The sequence below is a fragment of the Cygnus atratus genome, chromosome 12 (assembly GCF_013377495.2).
Source record: "Cygnus atratus isolate AKBS03 ecotype Queensland, Australia chromosome 12, CAtr_DNAZoo_HiC_assembly, whole genome shotgun sequence".
NCBI lineage: Eukaryota > Metazoa > Chordata > Aves > Anseriformes > Anatidae > Cygnus > Cygnus atratus.
In genome coordinates, this window is record NC_066373.1 from 955,412 (window position 1) to 973,078 (window position 17,667).

General features: G+C 48.6%; 1 long non-coding RNA gene across 2 annotated transcripts in view; it reads right to left on the reverse strand.

Annotated features, from left to right (window-relative positions):
* LOC118257814 (uncharacterized) overlaps positions 1-16,077 on the reverse strand; it is a 313,651-nt gene extending 297,574 nt beyond the window's left edge. For both annotated transcript variants that reach the window (XR_004781709.2, XR_004781708.2), the window contains exon 1: positions 15,943-16,077. This is a non-coding gene — a long non-coding RNA (uncharacterized LOC118257814). The remainder of the gene's footprint in view (positions 1-15,942) is intronic.
* Positions 16,078-17,667: the final 1,590 nt, after the last annotated feature.

Consider the following 17,667-nt stretch of genomic DNA (forward strand, 5'->3'; position numbering starts at 1 on the left):
CACCCAACACCAGCCCAACCTGGAGTAAAATTATGAATAATAATAATAATTAGTACTTACACAATCCTTTCAACACGGTGTTACCATTTTCATACAGAACAAACATATTTAGGGGTTAAGTGACTTGCCAAAGGGCTCGCTTCAAGTCAGTGTAAAAGGAAAAAAAAAAAAAAAAAAGCCACGCTCAGAAACCAAGCGTCTCAAACCAGGCTCAGGCAGCAATATTAAACTCTCTCTCTTTGATCATTTGACCCCCCTCCCCCATGTGTCTGGCATTATTCTTACAAAACCCTGCTAGGATCCAAACCTTTCAGATGCTGAATTGCTCTTAGGAGATGTTGGACACTAAAATAAATGGGAATTGAAGGTGCTTAGAAACGTGCACAGCCAGAATGATGTAAAGTTAAAAATAGTAAAGTAAATTGTATTTTGAAAATTTTTTGTAACATTAAAAAAAATTATTCCCAAGTTTACACATCTTATGCCAGGCCTTACCCTGGTGTGAATTCTGCGAGGCAATTTTATAAGCCTTCAGAGTAGAAGTGTGTAGCAAAAACAATAGCATGCTGTAACTTTAACTAGCAGTCTTACAGCCTCGCTGCAATAGAAGCAGAAATATGCAAGTTAAACCAGTGGATAAAAAAATCTCCAATGTAATGACTATTTGCTACGCTCTCAGAAGGGGCTGGGACAGCTTATGGGGAGAGGAGAGGAGCACCAGGAGAATGGCAAAGTGCAGTGAGATAAAACAGGAGCCGCTACTTTGAATACAATTTACGTTTGCTAATTCCATTTCTATCTACACAGAAGGGAGGCTCCATCTTACGCACCAGTGCAGCCATTTTGAGCTCACCAAGAACTAACTAGACAGCGAGTGGCATCCTTCCTCAAATAAACCATGATAGTGGCTCAAATGCAAATGGGTGCTGAGTAATGGCTAGTGGATAGCGACAGCCGATATCAACCAAAAAAAAAACCAGGAATTTTCTTAATATCTCAAGACTACTCTGCAATGCTCGGACCAAAGGAATCGCAGCTCTCCAGAAGTGCTTCCGCATCAACATTTCAGTGTCAAATCAGTGTTACGAGGCACCAACTCGTGAAGGCATGCTGTTTGTAACCGCGGCAATCTGTCCGTGCCCTTGGAGCTGAGCTGGCCCCGCGATGCTGCGACTGTCACCTCCCACAGGAGGAGAGGACCAGGAGCACCTGGCAAAGGGTTTCTCCGGCCCGGAGCCCTCCAAACGCCAGCCAAGGCTTGCCTGGGTGGTTTTACTCTAAATTAAAGTCTTCAGAAGAGAGGGGAAGCTGACTTATACTCCCACAAGTTTTCCAACATGGATTTTGGGTGGTTAAGCCTTGTTCTCCCCACCAAAAAGCAAAGAGGACACAAGTTACTAACAGAGGGATTTTTTTTGTTGTTTGTTTGTTTTTTTCCACATAGTCAAAATTGCACACATCTAAATTTTGGACTCAAGGTAAGCCAACATGTGAAAGAAAACGGCTGAGAAGTCTGTTCTCCAGCCAGGCGGTCAGAACCCCTCAGCTGAGGACCCCTCCAGCATGGAAATGCCTCCCAGCATCCCAGCAGGATGGGGAAATCCATCGGGATTTCAGCAAAACACTAAAATCAATAACTTTGTAAAGCTTTTTTTCAGCAATCAAAGTGTTACCAAAAACCGGGCACAATTCTGCACTGCCCCTGCCGCCCCTGCTCACGTCTCCGTGCTCCCTCCATCCCCAGCCCAGCAGGCATCGCGTCAAGCCTGCCACAAGGCTTCCAAGGGCACTTTATTTTTTCCAGGTGTCCCGCACTGGCTTATTTATGGTCTCACTTTCTTCCTCAGTGTGAGAAATCCTAGCTTTTAGCCAGCTGTAAAGGATTGGTAAGAAGCATTTGTAAGGGAAAAAAAATTAGCAACGCTTTTTTCTTACCAACCTTTGCCCACCTTATTAGGCCGAGAATTTTCCAGTGTGCTTAAATAAGCCCCACAGCACCCTTGCGTTTGACCTGCGAGCAGCATTCAGCACGTTATTACAAAAACCAGCTGAAACATGGTCACATCTGATAAACCTGGGCTTGCCTGAGCCTTTCCGAGGAAAAACTTCCCATGAGAAAAAAAAAAAAAGAGAGAGAGAAAAAAAAAAAAAAAGACATGAATTTCTGTTCTCATGGGCTTTGGCAAAATCACAGCGACCCACCTGAGAAAGCCCAGAGGCAGCACTTCTCTCACCACCCAGTAACATCTCCCGTGCCCACTGCCCAGGGCCCAGGGGCAGAGGTGTCCAGGTGGTGCCCACCCTGCGCCGTGCCGCAGGGGAGCCAGTCCCAGCCGAAATGACATCGAGCAGCTGCTGCAGCAGAGGTCACAGCCCTCCAGCTGCACACATCTGGCTTTTTAAGAACGCTGCGGTGCCACCAGGGCCGGTGGCGCCGTCGGGCAGCACTCAGCAGAGCAGGATGCAGCCCCGGTGCCAGGTGCTCGGCCGTCGGAAACGTGCCCAGAGCTCGGCTTCAGAACAGAAGCGTGAAGGTCCTGGAGAAGTTGTTGCTTGAAAGAGAATGAATCTTGGGTTTATCAAAACGAAGTGTCAGATACCTTTCTGCATATGCTGGAGAGACTCTACCCTGCGTGGTTAATGGCAGGTTATTCCTTTTCTTATGCTGTCAACTATTGTTACTGATTGTTAATAGCATTAATATTTCCATCACTTAATTTATTTTATTAATCCCATTCAGGTTTACCATTACCAGCATATGAACTGTAAATAGCAATAATAATGCCATCAAGGTTAATATCGCTGATGCTGAAGGGTATTATGTAAAACACCGCCTGTGAGCGGCAGCGAGACGGGCGCCTATAAAACCTCGCGTGAGATAGTGGGGGGGGTTAAACAAAGGTCTCGCGCAGATTTACGGAATTGCGTTATCTGGTGGAAGAGGTGAAGATTTAATACCAAAAGCCTCCTTTAAATTTCCCGTAATGTTCCTTTCTATCCCCCGACTGTAAAAATATAGCCGAAGAACATTCTTAAGGAACAGCATTTTTATCTTAAATTATTAAAAGTCTAATAGTGGCTTCAGTTTTCTTCTAAAAGCACAGGCACTGGAAATAGGCGATTTGTCAACTTTTAAATCACAATATGCAGGCGTTAGGGTGATTACAAACAGCGGAAGGAGAAGGTCTGCCTGAGAGAGTACAGGGCACGCAAAATCCCTGCTGGTGGACTCCGAAACGCCAGGGCTGGGGGGGAGAGGGGCCTGATCCAGGGCTGGTCCTCACCCTTCCAGGTATGCACCACAGCTGCGGAGAGCAGCAGCACCCAGCAGCGAGCACACTGGTGTAATAATACTGCTAAAGCTGCTAGCTAAGTTTATCTGCAATGAAAAGGCCAAAATATCTCCAGGCAAACCAGCCTTCGCGCTGGTGGAAAACCCAAGGTGGAGGAAGGGGACGCAGCACCCAGCAGCCCAGCACCACCATGGGCACGAGGCGCAGGAGAGCCCACGGGCTGGGACTGGGACACCAGAGGGAGACACGCGGGGACAGCCCTGCCACCCCCCCAGCAGCCCGAGGGAAACGTTTGCAGATGCTGCTCTGGAATAAAGGGGCGGAAGATTCAGAAGAAAATTTTGAATCCTTTAGAAATTCCAGGAGAATACGGAAGCTGCTAGTAAAGAGGCCACTGAATACAGTAGTTTAGAGAAATCTGGAGAAAGGCTCCATTTGCACCTCTGGGATGGATTTCTGAAGGCTAAAGAACACGTCAGCTTCCTGTGCTTGGACAGGGTGATTTAGTATTCACACCACTTTATTTGGGAGGAATTTGTAAAAGAGTTTGAGCTATAAAATACCTTTCTGCTCATTTTTCATTGATGCTGCTGCAGCGATTGCAGAAGTCTGCCAGGCCACGGAATTAAAAGGAACGTTTTCATGGAGGAAGGCTTCGTCCTGCGGTAGGAAGTGGCCCGTCGGCACAGACCCTCCTTTCTTTGTTACATCTGCCTTGCCTTCCTCTAAGAATTAAATTAGATATACAAGGGAAAAAAAAGAGAGAGAGGGAGAGGGGGAGAGAGGGAGGGCAAGAAAGGGAGGGAGAGAGAGAAGAAAAAAAAGGCTCAGGCAGGAATATATTTCCTATGTCTGGATAAGGGGAAGGATTCGAGGTAATTGCTTGCTTTTCTCATTGTTCTCAGCTGCCAAGCAGAGATTCATAGAGTGTCTGCAAAGATCTCTCTCTTTTTTCTTTTCCTTCTAATTCTTCACTCCCCCCCTCCAAACCATCACAGACCCCCAGCCCCGATCCCTCCCCTTCCCGGTGCTTATTCCACCCTAGGAAAAAAAAAAGTAATTTGTCTGTTTTATTTATGATGCAATGAAGGTATGCTGAACGCATCGGGATAACCTGACACTGGTCAAACTATCTGTCAGCAAAGAAGAACTGCCTTCATACTCCAACGAGTGCATAATTTAACCATTTCTCCACCACAGGGCAGCGCGCGACCATTCATTTACAGCGAGGGGTTTTGTCACTGTTCCTTTCACAATAAAAATCAGTTTTGTTGCACCCTGGCAAAAACTGGAATTTGACGTGTTTTCAATCAGCCCTTTATCTTCTCATTTTCACTAGTCATATACAGATTGTCTGCATGTAATAAAACTTCTACTTGGAAAAATATAAAATGATTTGAGATATTCATATGAAAGCCAGGTCCCAAAACAAGATGGAACACACAAATCTGCCAGCTATGAAACCAATTCAGGATGGATTTAGGACCCAGATAGATCCAGACAATTGGATGCTGAGTATGGTGAAGAAACAGTAATGCCTCGGGTCTGAAAGAAGTGCGTATAATCCTATCCTCCTGATGCACAGGGAGGCAATGGCTACAGCTCTGAGAGCAAATGCAGCCCGTCCAGTGGCCGGGGTACAACGAGAACGGAAGGAGGAGAGAGCAAGCGAGAGAACCATAGCAAAAATATTTGGAATGTACGCTAAGGATTAAAAAAATAAAATTAACTGCATCTGAGCCTTAAATAAAAATAATAATAATAACAACAAACAATCTATTCAAGCCCTGTTGAAATAGGATGGAGCAAAGAAGGGAAAGGCTTTACTAGTTACGTTCCACCATTTTAAATCAGCCACAACATTTTTTCCTCATGGCCAGCACCACAGTGACCAGGCCAGTGGCTGGGAAGCCCCCTCCTGCCTGGGCCATGCCTGTGGCCGCCCCTGCCCACCGCCGCCGGCTGTGCCGTGGCCGCACCGCAGCGCTGGTTGGCCAAGGAGGGTGAGCACGGCCGGCGTGAGCAGCTCCGGCTCCCCACTTCCCCACAGCCGTGCCATTTGCTGTTCTAATTCTTGATCTGAGACAGGAAAGGACACGCCGAGTCTGAACAATTCCATTTTTTATTTCACCATAAAAAACAATGCTCGGGATTAGGCCCTGAACTGTGAGATCTCGCGCCACGAAGCCCTGCTGGGCAAGATTTCCTGAATAAGTAGGATTTGAGCACACTGAAAATATTCTGATGTTTAATAAATGACAGAACAAAATATGGAAAAAAAAGATTTTGAAATATAATGCAATGCATGCAACAGGGATCAGAAAAGGAACTCCAGGAAATAAGGGGCTTGATGAATAGGTTCTGCTTATGATCCTATTTATTTCTGATGCACACCAGCATTTGCCTTTGCACTGTAAGAATGCAGAAAAAGATTTTATGAATGGGAATATCTGCAGCAAGAGGACCGTACCCTAGCAGGGAGCTGACAGCCAGGGTCGAGGCAGAGCCACCAGGCTGTCCCCAGCGCCCCAAGGGACAGCCTCCAGTGCAGCCACCCTCGCCTGGGGACCGGGACACTGGGGCCGAGCCGGCACCCAGCTCCTGGTGCTCTTTTGCTCCTGCTGCCCGGCTGCTTTTGTCCATCCTTCATGGAAGGAGGGATTGCGCAATTAAAATCTGGGTTTCTTCTGTATTCTGAGACAATTTGCTGAGAAGCAGGCATTTAGAAACGACATAAATTTTTCATTGTGAGATTATTTAGGAGTGGATCCTTGTAGTTATATTGTCTACTTACCTGTAACTACTTATGTATTAAACACACGTTAAGATAAAAACAAATACATTTGGCAAAAAATAAAAATAAAGATATTTTGGATATGGGGAATCAATTTATAAACGAATAGATTCTGTAGTAGATACATCTAAAAAGACACATCATGCTGTTTGTCCTGTCATTCTGGAAATCCCACTTCTGCACAAATATGATGAATGTTCCTATGTTTTTTACACAAAGATTGCTCTGTAATAATTAGTGTATTTAGGAACAGTCCACTTTACTTTCTTCTTGCCCTTTATTTTTTTCACTACTGAATGAAGAAATAACATGAAGTTACAAGGACCGGCCGATCTCTGTTTAATTCACAACCATCTTAAAATGTGAAAATACAGAGATAAATACATCAAGCTTTAATTTTATTGTAAAATTGCAAATAAAATTAAAATTAGTTTAAACAATTAACATTTGTTTAGAAAAAGGCACAATGAGGTTGAAATATTCTGTGTCTGTTTTTAACTTGAACCAAATTTTTAAGGCTGTTATAAACCTGAAAACAGGATGTTAATACCCAAAACACTTGCATTAATTTAAACATAAGAGTCCAAATAACATCATTATAATTCTGAACAGGTTGTTTTATCTCCTCAAATCCAGAGTTAAAACCTGCTAAAATAAAATTACAAGAGCCTTTTGAACAGACAAGCTCCTTCAAAAGAAACTGTACAGTTTTGAAACCTGATTTGTGTTACAGATTTTGAAGTGTTCATAATTTGTATTTGTGAAACAAGCTGGATTATTACAGCAGGGGAGATCCTATCAGTTTACAGTCTGCCTGAATTTCATACAGAAATCTGACAACACTCCTCCATGATCCCCTCTTTAAGTAATTGCTCTGCCATTTTGTCGTTGCTTCTTTTTCACCTGACTCAGCCTCAGAGAACTCAAACTGCACATTTTAAAGCAGATTTCAATGTCCCAAAACAAAATTTGCAATTAACAATTCTTTTATCATCCCTCTTCAACATAAAGCAAAGGCGCGTTTATGCTGATGTAAGGGAATTTGCTGCAAATCAGTTATCTTTTACTTTAGCAAGTGACTTGAAGCAAATGAAAATCCTACTTGGTGAAATAAAAGAATCCCCATTCCCATGCTGGAATGCTCAGATTCTGGAAGAAAAGTAGAACATATTTTCAGAGAAAAACAAATAACAAGGGAAAGAAAGAATAAAGCAGGTAGCAAAAAGAAACTTGAAGAATAAATTCACACCTCTCATTAGCAATGTAAAGCATGATTTGGATTACAGATGTCAGTGACACCCGCAGTAACGTCCCTGCGGGCTGGCTCTGTGGGCAGCAGGTACTTTTGTTTACGTGGCCTTTGGGTGCGATACGGCCAGGTACCACCACGGGAGCCCTGCTGCAACCCGAACGCGGCCCCAACACCTTTCTCAACCTTCGCCGAGTTGGGGACGGGGAAAAGCGCGATTGTTTGCGGGCGGTGCTGGAGAGCTGCGAGCAACGCCCGGGCGCGTCCGCAGGGGCAGGCGGCCAGGGAGGGCAGATCGCCCCCGACCCGAGCCCCCGGACCCCAGCCCCGCACCGGTGGGCTCCGGGCGCTCCCCGCGACCCATCGCCCCGCCGGGCACGGGGCCGGTCCCCGGCTTCAAACTGCGCCCACCTCGCCCCACAGGAGGACCCGGGCCCGGCTCCCCGCCGCCCCCTCCTCCCCCCTCTCCCCCCCCGGGCATCATTTGCTGCCATCATCGGGATTTTTCTACACGCGCGGATCGCGCCCGCCTGCCCGCGGGGCTGCGCTGGGGGCCGCGCGGCCGGGGCGCTTCGGTGGAGGGCGGGCGCCCTCTGCAGGCGGAGCCCCCCCGCAGCCCCGCTCCTCTCCCCCCCCCGCAGCCCCGCTCCGCCTCCCGCACGGCGGCAGGGACGCGGCCGGGGAGCCCCGGGCAGCCCCGAGCAGCCCCCCCCGGGGCAGCCCCTCCTGGGCAGTTCCCCCCCGGCCCCCTCGGAGCCGCGCAGAGCAGGGCTTTTTGGGGGGGGTTCTCCTAAAAACGAGGCGTGTCGGCGAAGCCCTGCCCAGACACCTGTGCGGGACGGGTGCAGGCGCGGTGCGCTGCGCGCTCTGTGCTTTAAGCAGCGCATCGGGGTCTGCCTTGGGGGTGTGTGTACTGACACAGGGCACGCAGGGAGCTGCGGCGGGGGGTTAAAATAGAAATGAAAGGGCCAAAGCCGAGGAGCCCACTCCCACGCGGGGTCCGCAGGGCCCAGCAGCGCCACGCACGAGGCCTTCCCCGACCGGCGGCGTGGGCGCTGCGGCAGAGGGTGGGATTAGGGAAAAAACGTTCTCTGAAGGGAAAGCATTTCAAAAGACGTCATGAAATGAGAATTTACTAGTCTTTTCCAAGACCTAATAATGCCTGTGCAGCACAATAGACATTGCTCACTCTGCCACAGACAGGACTTTCAGGCTCCTTTTTGTCCCCGGCCCCCCTCCCCCTTTAAGAATATAGCTTATGCAAACCTCACAACAGACTTTTGCCTGAGATTGTATATCAGAGCAGCAGGGGGGCTGATGAAGTGCTCATTTTTTTACATCAGTCTTATAAATTGCTCTCCCCATTAATTGTTTCCATGGAAACAATGCATTTGGCTTGTAGGGGGATCCTGAAATTTTTTTAATGGGATTCTTAAAAACGGGCAAAAGGCGGGTGGGGGGTAGGGTAGGTGCTCCCAAACGTCCTCAGAAAAGATCCAGCTTAACTTCTAACAAAATGTGCAATTAATTGCTTGTTTCCAAATGTTGCTAGGCTGAATCCAGATTAAATCAAGGATCTGAAAACATTATTCAAATGACCAGGGAAAAGAAAAAAATGAAACAAAAGGGCAAGTACAGATTACGTGACAGCACAGACGAGAATTTTCAAACACCTCCTAGCAAAACACAGTCATGAGACCATGACCAAATAACAATTCTTTAATGTCACAGCCTTAACTAATAATTTAAGCATGAGCAGTCCCTGATAACCCATCAGATCTTCCAACAAACATTGCGTTCCTTGCAAAATCTCCGCATGCTGCTCTGACAGGGACAGCGGTAGCTACACACAAGCCTGCGCCACCAATGCGCACAGCTGCACACGCACGCACACACACACCATCTTCCCTTTCCCCACTCTTCAAGTGCCTGGGAGGATTTTTCTTCTATTTTTTTTTTCTTTTCCCAGCAGGGAAAGTATTTGTATTACAGGGTATGAAACTAGTCCAACATGCAAGCATATTTAATTTGGAAAATGTGTGGCTAAATGCCACTTGTTATGGGATTAGTTAACAGCTGCGAGTCTGCTACTGTGGAAAGAATTTTTTCCAGGGGAAAAAAAAAAAAGGAAAGAGAAAGAAAAGGATTTAACTGAGAATTGCTGTGTGTCGTCTCCCAGCTTTCCCTGCACATTTTCAAGTTACGTTCAGTTTTTCAGCTCTCTATGGGGTTGTCCTCACTTAACTGCCAGCTGAAGCTATCTACACTTATATTAACTCCTCTCGTGTCAGTCTGCTTGGAGCGAGAGCCGTCAGCACCAGCAAGCAACACTCGAGCTGCGAGGCATGCGCCAGGGCGGCAGCGCCCGGCTCGGCCCCGTGGCGTTGCTGGCGGCAGCCTCGTGCCCACACCTCCAGGTCAGCTCTGGCCGGGAGCCCCGAGCTCAGCTGAAGATACGCCCGAGCATCAGGTTACAGGCAAAGCTCAAGTTATACCTCAACGGTAACAACGCAGCGAAGACAGGCTCTAAATTACTTGTTAAAAATACCCTACTCGTCCTGAGTGTCCTATAGTGTCCTCCAACGATAAGTGCTATTAATGAAGGAGAATTTCACTGTTAACAAATCAGGCAGATAAGACACAGCCACAAGTGGCTCCTATTGTTTCTGTCCGTATGGCCATGACCTTCTTATGTGACCGCTGACAGATTTTTTCATGAAGATGCCAAGAAGCAGGTTTCTAGGCCACAGCATGCCCCTCTCTGCACCCCAAAGCATTTCTCATCAGTATCGTGTTGTGGGTCAGGCTCTCAGGACGGGGTCAATGCAGGGAGCAGCTCCGGAGCAAGTGGTCCCCAGGGCCATCTCCTGGAGAAGTTCCTGCAGATCCCTGCTAGGCAAGGCAAGAGGAGGGGAGACACCAGGGGATGGAACAAGCTCCCCAGCCCAGCAGTGAACCCCAGAAATTTGTTTTCTTGCCCCAGACTTGCTGCTGCTGCTTGCACAAGTGGTAACAAAAGAGAGAAGTCCCCATCAGTCACCCCCGTGACCCCAGGCACTGGCTGCTTGGGCTCCAGGCTCAGGTTGCCCAAACCCCCATGTTGCACTGTGGGGAGGGAGTGAGGAAGACACAGCACACAAGCGGGAGCAGGTGAGGAAGGCTGCCTGGGCTGGGCTGCCTCAGCCCCCAAAAACTGCCCCAGGGGCTCTGCCCAGCCCCGGGGCCTGCAGGAGCTCAACTGACCAACTCTGCTTGTGGCACTGGCATCCTTTGGAGGTGGGAGCCATCACCTCCAGCAGTTATCCCAAAACCACGGTCGCCTGGGGGAAAACACAGTTCTACGGCTACTAAGTATGAGAGGGGGCAAGGCAGTGCCATGCCTGTCCCATCTGGGCTCCCCAGAAGCGGTGCTGGTCATACTCCAGCTGATAATTCTGTTTTAACGCCATGCTTACTCCCACAGCTTGTATCATAGAAATGAGACAGAGATAGTCATATGATATGGCAGAAAAATCTCTCTTTGGCTGTTTCTTTTGGATACCATTCACCAATTGCTTTTATGTCATACACACAAATATGATCACGCTGTGCTGACAGACACCCCGCAATTATGTGGACAAAGACAGATGCTACGTGGCATTTTTCTGCTGGAAATGATACCCTGAAGTGTATCACGGGGGCGGGGGATAATTGGGAGCAAGTTTCTTAAAATCACATTTCTGCTACACTGGTGCCAGTTCGCTGACCCTAGCTGAGCCATGTCCATTGACACCCCACAGCCCAGACCTCCTCCGACCAGAAGGACCCTCTTCTCCTTGAAGAGCCAAAGGATGACCAAGCCAGTGTCAGCCAGGGGTGTGCTCTGTTTTTCACAATGATGCAGCAAAATATTCATTTTCCAGCATTCTCTCTTAAAATTGACCAAATGAAACCCATTGTGTCCAAAGGGTGCACTTTGGACCATCAGTCTCTTCAGGGAGGTGCAGTGAAGCTTTTTTGTATTTGCCCACATTTAAAAGTAGGGCCACTTTAAGAGGAATGAGTGAGAACTATGTTCTGTCATTTCAGAAATGAAAGGCATTTACCCTGAAGACAATAAAACAGATCTTTTAAACCTTTCTGATGCAAGAGAGGAAACGAGAAGTTTACAAAAGTAAAGCTCCACTCCTGCAAGTACAGCCCTGATCTTCCTCCCAGTGCAGTTCACCAAAATCAATACAGTTGCTCACGAGTGAAGCCGCAGATGCAAGCAAATGCTTCCCTGGCTGAATCTTATATTAATATTAAAGTTGCATTAAAGAAAAAAATCTTCAGAGTAAATTCAAAAGTTTGTGCAGTTAAAAAATCATGTGTGAGTTGTATTTGTGCTAATATTTTTCATTACATTATGTAATGTATGCATGCAGTTAAAGCCCACCTACCTCAGGTGACGACCTGACAGCACCCCCCTGCAGGACACACGGGCACCCCGCGGCACAACTCCCGCAGCCCCCCCAGCCCCAGCACCCCCTCCGGCCACCGGCCACCTCGGCTTGGCAGCCACAACCACTGCCTTCGGACCGTCCTGCAGCTCCAAGCTTATGGGGTTGAAACAAACACGTCTTTTCTTTGTATTGTACTGCAAAGGTCCTCAAAATACTTGAAAAAGCAACAGGTATTATACAGAAAGGACATACGTGGTAAAGACCGACAGGAATTTCAAAGAGGTGACAGCGATCACTTCCCCCAGACCTTCAGACCGTCATCTTTCCTCCTATTTTATGGAGCCACACAAAGTAAATTCCAGCTGCTAACCATACAGAATGAGAGCTGTTTGCTAGAGACCTGATAATGTTTAAAAATATATAGTCAAACATCTTGCTAAGTGAAGGCATGATAAAGCAAAGTCCATCTCTTACACTAACCTTCAAGGTAAAATTAATAATTAATTGATAAAGCCAGGACATGGAATGATTGCTATCAATATTTTAATACTTTTGCTGCTAATTTCATTCTCCCTTCATAATCTGCTTTCTGAAAAAGCAAGAGAGCTACATGTGCATTCCCAATGAGCTCCCCTGCCTCAGCTGGGGTCAGCGTTTGAAGCGAAATACCACTCTGAAGTGTGCTGCGAATGTCATTTCTACACGGAACGAGAAACACAACACAACATCCACACTTCCAGCTGTTGGGTGCGCTTGGCGAGCGAGCCATCCCCGTGCCCGCTGAGAAGCAGACCCCGCTGCAGCCCTGCACCACGCTCTCCTCGCCCGCAGTGCCTTTGTGAAATTTTGGTGAGCGCGACTTTAGTGACGGTTCTGCTAGAGCATACAGGAAAAGAATACACAACTCAGCTCAATTCCTTGCATGAGAATTTTTTAACAGGAGTGAAAAAACAAACCCCTAAGACCCTGAGAGCGAATAGTGTCTGTATTTGGCAATGTATGCAGGGTTTTGCTTTCAGGTACGCAGGTGGTCGATGCTGCAGCTCACCCAGGCAGGACAGAGAGAAACATGGGTTTGCTTTTCATGAGTATCAAAATGCAGCCGTAAACTTCTGTGAGCGCTCAAAACACCAACTTCCCTGGGCAAGGAGATGCCCAGCGCAGGACAGAGCGGCCGGGGAAGGCACGTGCGTCGAATGCCCACAGATGAAGGGCCCAGACCTGCGCAGGAGCAGGCGAGGGGCAGGAAGGCGACCCCGCTGCTGGGAAGGGAAGCGTGTCCTCGCCTGCTTTATTTACTCTTTATTAGTCTAATGAGGCTGTTTCCCGGGAGTTTAATTACCATAATAGAGACAATTCCTTTCTTAACCCTCTTTACAGCCGGGAACAGAAAGAGCCTATGAAAGGGTAAAGCAGAAAACAAGAGCCGGCCAGGAGAGAAGTCGTGTTTGACTCTGTTGGAGCAGAAAGGGACCAAACCTCGGCCACGTGGCTGGGAGCTGGGCAGCCACGGCATGGGGCTCCTGGCCACCCCCGTGCCCACTGCCCCACGGGGCCGCCGCCAGGACGTGGAGAGCACATGATGAATGCTACAGAAAATGTGCGGGTTACCAGCCCTTTGAAACCCTACCTCATCATCATTTTCCATTTATAGTTTACTAATGAAATTAGATATGGTAAAGGGTTTCTTTCTTACTTTTTTTTTTTCCTTGAATCGACTGTGCATTTTTTTTAGAGTTAAATCAACATGTTTTCCATTCCATATTCAGCAAGAAATCAGAAAATTAAATGTTTTTTTTTCCTGGTGCTGCTAAGAAATATTTCCACGTTGTTGCCGTAATGCATACAGCAATTTACTGTAGTAGCTTTACACGTCTGCTACTCCATACACAACAGATAAAACAGAACACACAGAAACACTGAAACTGCTCTTGTTAGCTGGTTCAGTCCCCACTGACATCCAGCTGAAACACACGTGCACCAGATCAGCGTTCCCTCCTCCCATGAAAGCATACTTGTGCTCAATGTAGCCAGTAGTATCGTTCTGCTCCTTTCTGTGTGAATATAAAATTAAAAATAAAAATAAAAATAAAAAACAGCCTTCCAATATTAGTTAGTGGCAGTTTTATGAAGCCAGTACTGGACCAGCCACCTCGCCCCCTGCGGGCTGGGAGCCCCGGCCACTTGGAGCGCTGCGGGAAGCGAGGCTCTCTGGCCAGACCTGGTGAGCCGGTGATCTGCAACAGGGCCTTGCTAAAACAGATTTTTAAAAGGTGAAGGCAAAGAGACAGCGAGGACGAAAAGAACCAGATCTAAGAGGAGAAACTATACAGCCTATGAAAAAAAAAAAAAAAACACAGAGCAGGATGAATCCAACCAGAAATCTCTCCTTGCCCACTCCATTCATTCTTACACGATATGGACAACACACTATGAAACTGATTTCTACAAAGGGGATCTGCAGGAGAACGCAGAATAAATTTGAGCAGGGGTCCAAGTTCCAAAACCACACAAAATCCTCTCCAGATTTTCCTCTAATCAAGCCTCAGCACCACCTCAGTGAGCGAGTTTGGGTTTCCCTTGGCTCATGCGTGAGCCGCCCTCATTTCCATGGCCAGTACCTGGTGCTGCCCATGTCCCCACGCCAGGGACGTGCCCCGGTGCTGCGGGTGCCGCTCAGGTGCACAACATCCTGCCAGGGGCCCCAGGAAGTGGCTCAAGCAGGGCCACCCAGGGCAAGGGCACCACAGGGCTGGGAAGGTGCTGAGCGGTGGGGAGGGGGCGCCTTGCGTTTTGGTGCCCCAGCTCTGCCTCTGTCCTCCCCACATCTACGGCAGCACTCCTGTTAAGGACATTGAGCACAGGGTTTGTACGCTGGAAACGCAACGCAGCAAACAGGGACAGGGATGGCAGCAGGTCTGCACAGTAAAATCACCCAGGGCCAACACAGCATGATGCAATCAACCACTGCTATTTCTCACTTTGTTTAGCACGCAGTGCTGCTGTTTTCCTTCACCTTTTCCTTTATGGCCTCCTGGGCTGGGTTTGGCACGCACATCTCTACGGGTACATGCAGTGCCCAGGCTCCACGCTCCGGGAGCAGCTGGGAAACACTGCTTCTGCTTGAAACGGCGATCACTGTTTGCATCCATGCTGCTAGCACACTACAGAGAAACCAGAGTAAGATACCAGTTTATTCAGAAGCCCTCTTTCCCTCTGCAGCACAACATGTCTGAAACAAAGCAATTAGAAGTGCCTTAGGTTACAGCTTGACCAAGGCCAGGAGATGAAGCTCACACCCGTATCACACCCATGTCGCATGCATTGTGTGCGCTGAGCACCACAGCCACCACACGCTCCTTCCTTGCTACACTCCCCAAAGCCAACTCACTACCGGCACTTACAAACTTCGCTGCAGCTAACAGCGAACGGGACCTTTTGTAGTCGGATAGTTGTTACCATAGCCAGGGACTGACACTATAGAAATGAACGTGAAATGAAATAATTAAACACATTCCCCGGAGGCTGATTACAGAGTAACCATGAGAGCGAAGGGATTTGTGAGCCTCTCACTTCACGAAGCCACTGCCACGTGTTTAGATGAATGCCCTCTGTTCTTGTGCTGCGTTTTGAAGTTTAGGACTTTGCAGCAAGAAACTGCACTCTGGCTAAAATTCATATACGGATATCCCCTTTGAACGCCTCCTGAACGGTTATTTTAAATAAGGTTGTGTTTATTAGCAGAACAGAGGAAAGTCTGTAAAGCGAGAGAACCTGAGCGCGTGATTTCAGGCAGTGATGGATGAATGGCGGGGGAGGCCAGGTCACCCGGCTGCAACATCAAAGGGGCGGCTGCGCCAGGCAGCACACTTGAAGTTAGTTAAAATGCCATAACAGTTCTCTGAGTTTTTCCTTTTTCTTACAGTTAAAGAAATTATATTTCATAGCGCCAGCTTCAGTCATTATTTTCAGGTCTCTGACGATACCCAGGGCTATAAAAAGTGGCTACCTGCCGGCATCCCGCGGAGTTATTTGCCGCACATTTTAATTGCGGTACGATGCGGTGCTCTCCTCGGCCAGAATGACGCCCTTCAAAGAGCAGGAGCAAAACGCTTGCCTCCAACAACGCGCCGTGGTGATCCGCCCGTCAGCCTACACTTACTCGGACACATCGGGACTGACCTGCCGGGTGACTTGAATGGGTCACTCGCAGCGCGGGAGGGGGAAAGCAGCCCCCCGAGCCGCTCTCCCCTTCGGCGAGCCCTCCGCCGACGGGAAGCGGCTGCCGGCCGCACCGAGCGGGCGGCCCTCGCTCGCCTCCCGCTTTCCGAGCAGCCGGAGCGCAGCGCGCCCCCGACGGCCCCGCGCACCCCGAGCCCGCAGCGCAGCGCCAGGGGGCGGCCGCGGCACGGCGCCGGCACCGGCACCCGCACCGGCACCGGCACGGCCACGGGTACCGGCACCCGCATCCCCACCGGCACCCGCACCGGAGCGCGGCCGGGCTGACCGGGGTTCTTGTTTTTGCTTTGCCTGCAGGCACTTTTGAGCCCGAGTAACTGCAGATCTGGGAATAACAGGTGTTTATTGATTTCCTTGTGGGTTTTTGTTGGTTTTTTTTTTCTTTTTTTTTTCTTTTTTTTTTTTCCAGCCGCAGAGCTGCTGCAGAAAGACATATGTAATCCATATGTAACACGTTAGAAAATGAAAGGCAGCAGAAACTCCGAACAGGTGGGCAGAGCAGGGGAAGTTCTGACTCTCTCCCCAATAAATTTTACCTACTTTTCCCACATCATCAATATTAGAAAGAAAGCAAAAGAGTTTTTTAAAAGCCCGACCTCCCCTAAAATCCAAGCGTGGCTTTCAGCGCCCCCACGACGTCCACGCACCCCAGCAAACAGGCTGGGGTTCCGCTCAGCGGGCCTCAGGGCAGGGCAGCTGCAGCAGAGCCCAGCTCGCTCCCTGCAGCCAACAACCTCGAACTGCAGGGGAGATGCTCTTTTGCTACCAAGCGGACAAAGCCGTGGATCACAAGGGTAAAACAAAGTCCAGAAAAACGCGACCAAACTGCGGTGTAAAGCTGAACAGAAGTACATTCCTGCATGTCAAGGTTTCCTAAATTATCTCCTAGGTAAACAGCCTAAAACTGGCCTCCTTATGCTGACATCCACCCGCTTGTTTCCACGGGCATTTTGCCTGGGCACAGAACCCAGGCTCTTGTCCCAGATCGTTATCCAAGGGGTTGTGTGTAGGGATCCAGGCTGGGCTGACCTGACCTGAGAGCCCTGCTGGTGGCCAGGGCTGAGCACACGGCAGCAGCGAGAGCACCCCATCCACAGCGCCCCTCGCTGCGTCCAGAGCCCCTCTGGCCCCTCTCCTCCCTTCCCACAGCGACAACAAACCCATCTCCACCGCCTCAGTCCAGCATTACCTTATCAAACAGAGAGGGGGGAAACCATATTGATCATTTTGTCCGATGTTAAAAAGAGGGCGAGGAGAAAAAATACAAAAACAAGAAGGGGAAAACAGACAAAGAGAGACTAAATCAAACCACAAAGCAGCAAAGGAGGAAAAACAGATAGAAGACAATTGTTTTCTGAACCCTGGCTAAGTGGAGAATTGAAACGAGGGAGGCACCGAGAGAGGATCAGGGGATGAAAGGAGAGATGGTAAGAAACAGAAGGGATATATAAGTCTGAAAATGGCTAGAAAGAACAAGGGAGAGAGGAGACAAGAATGGAAACCTCTGATGTTGGCAGGAAATGTTGTGATTCTGAAGATGAAACAACTTGCAGGGAAAGAAATTGGGAAAAAATACCCCCGTGTATTTCATACGGTGAACTTGAGCAGCAAATGAACTGCAGAGGAGACAGCTGCCGGACGGTACTGGGCAGGAATGAAATGGCACAG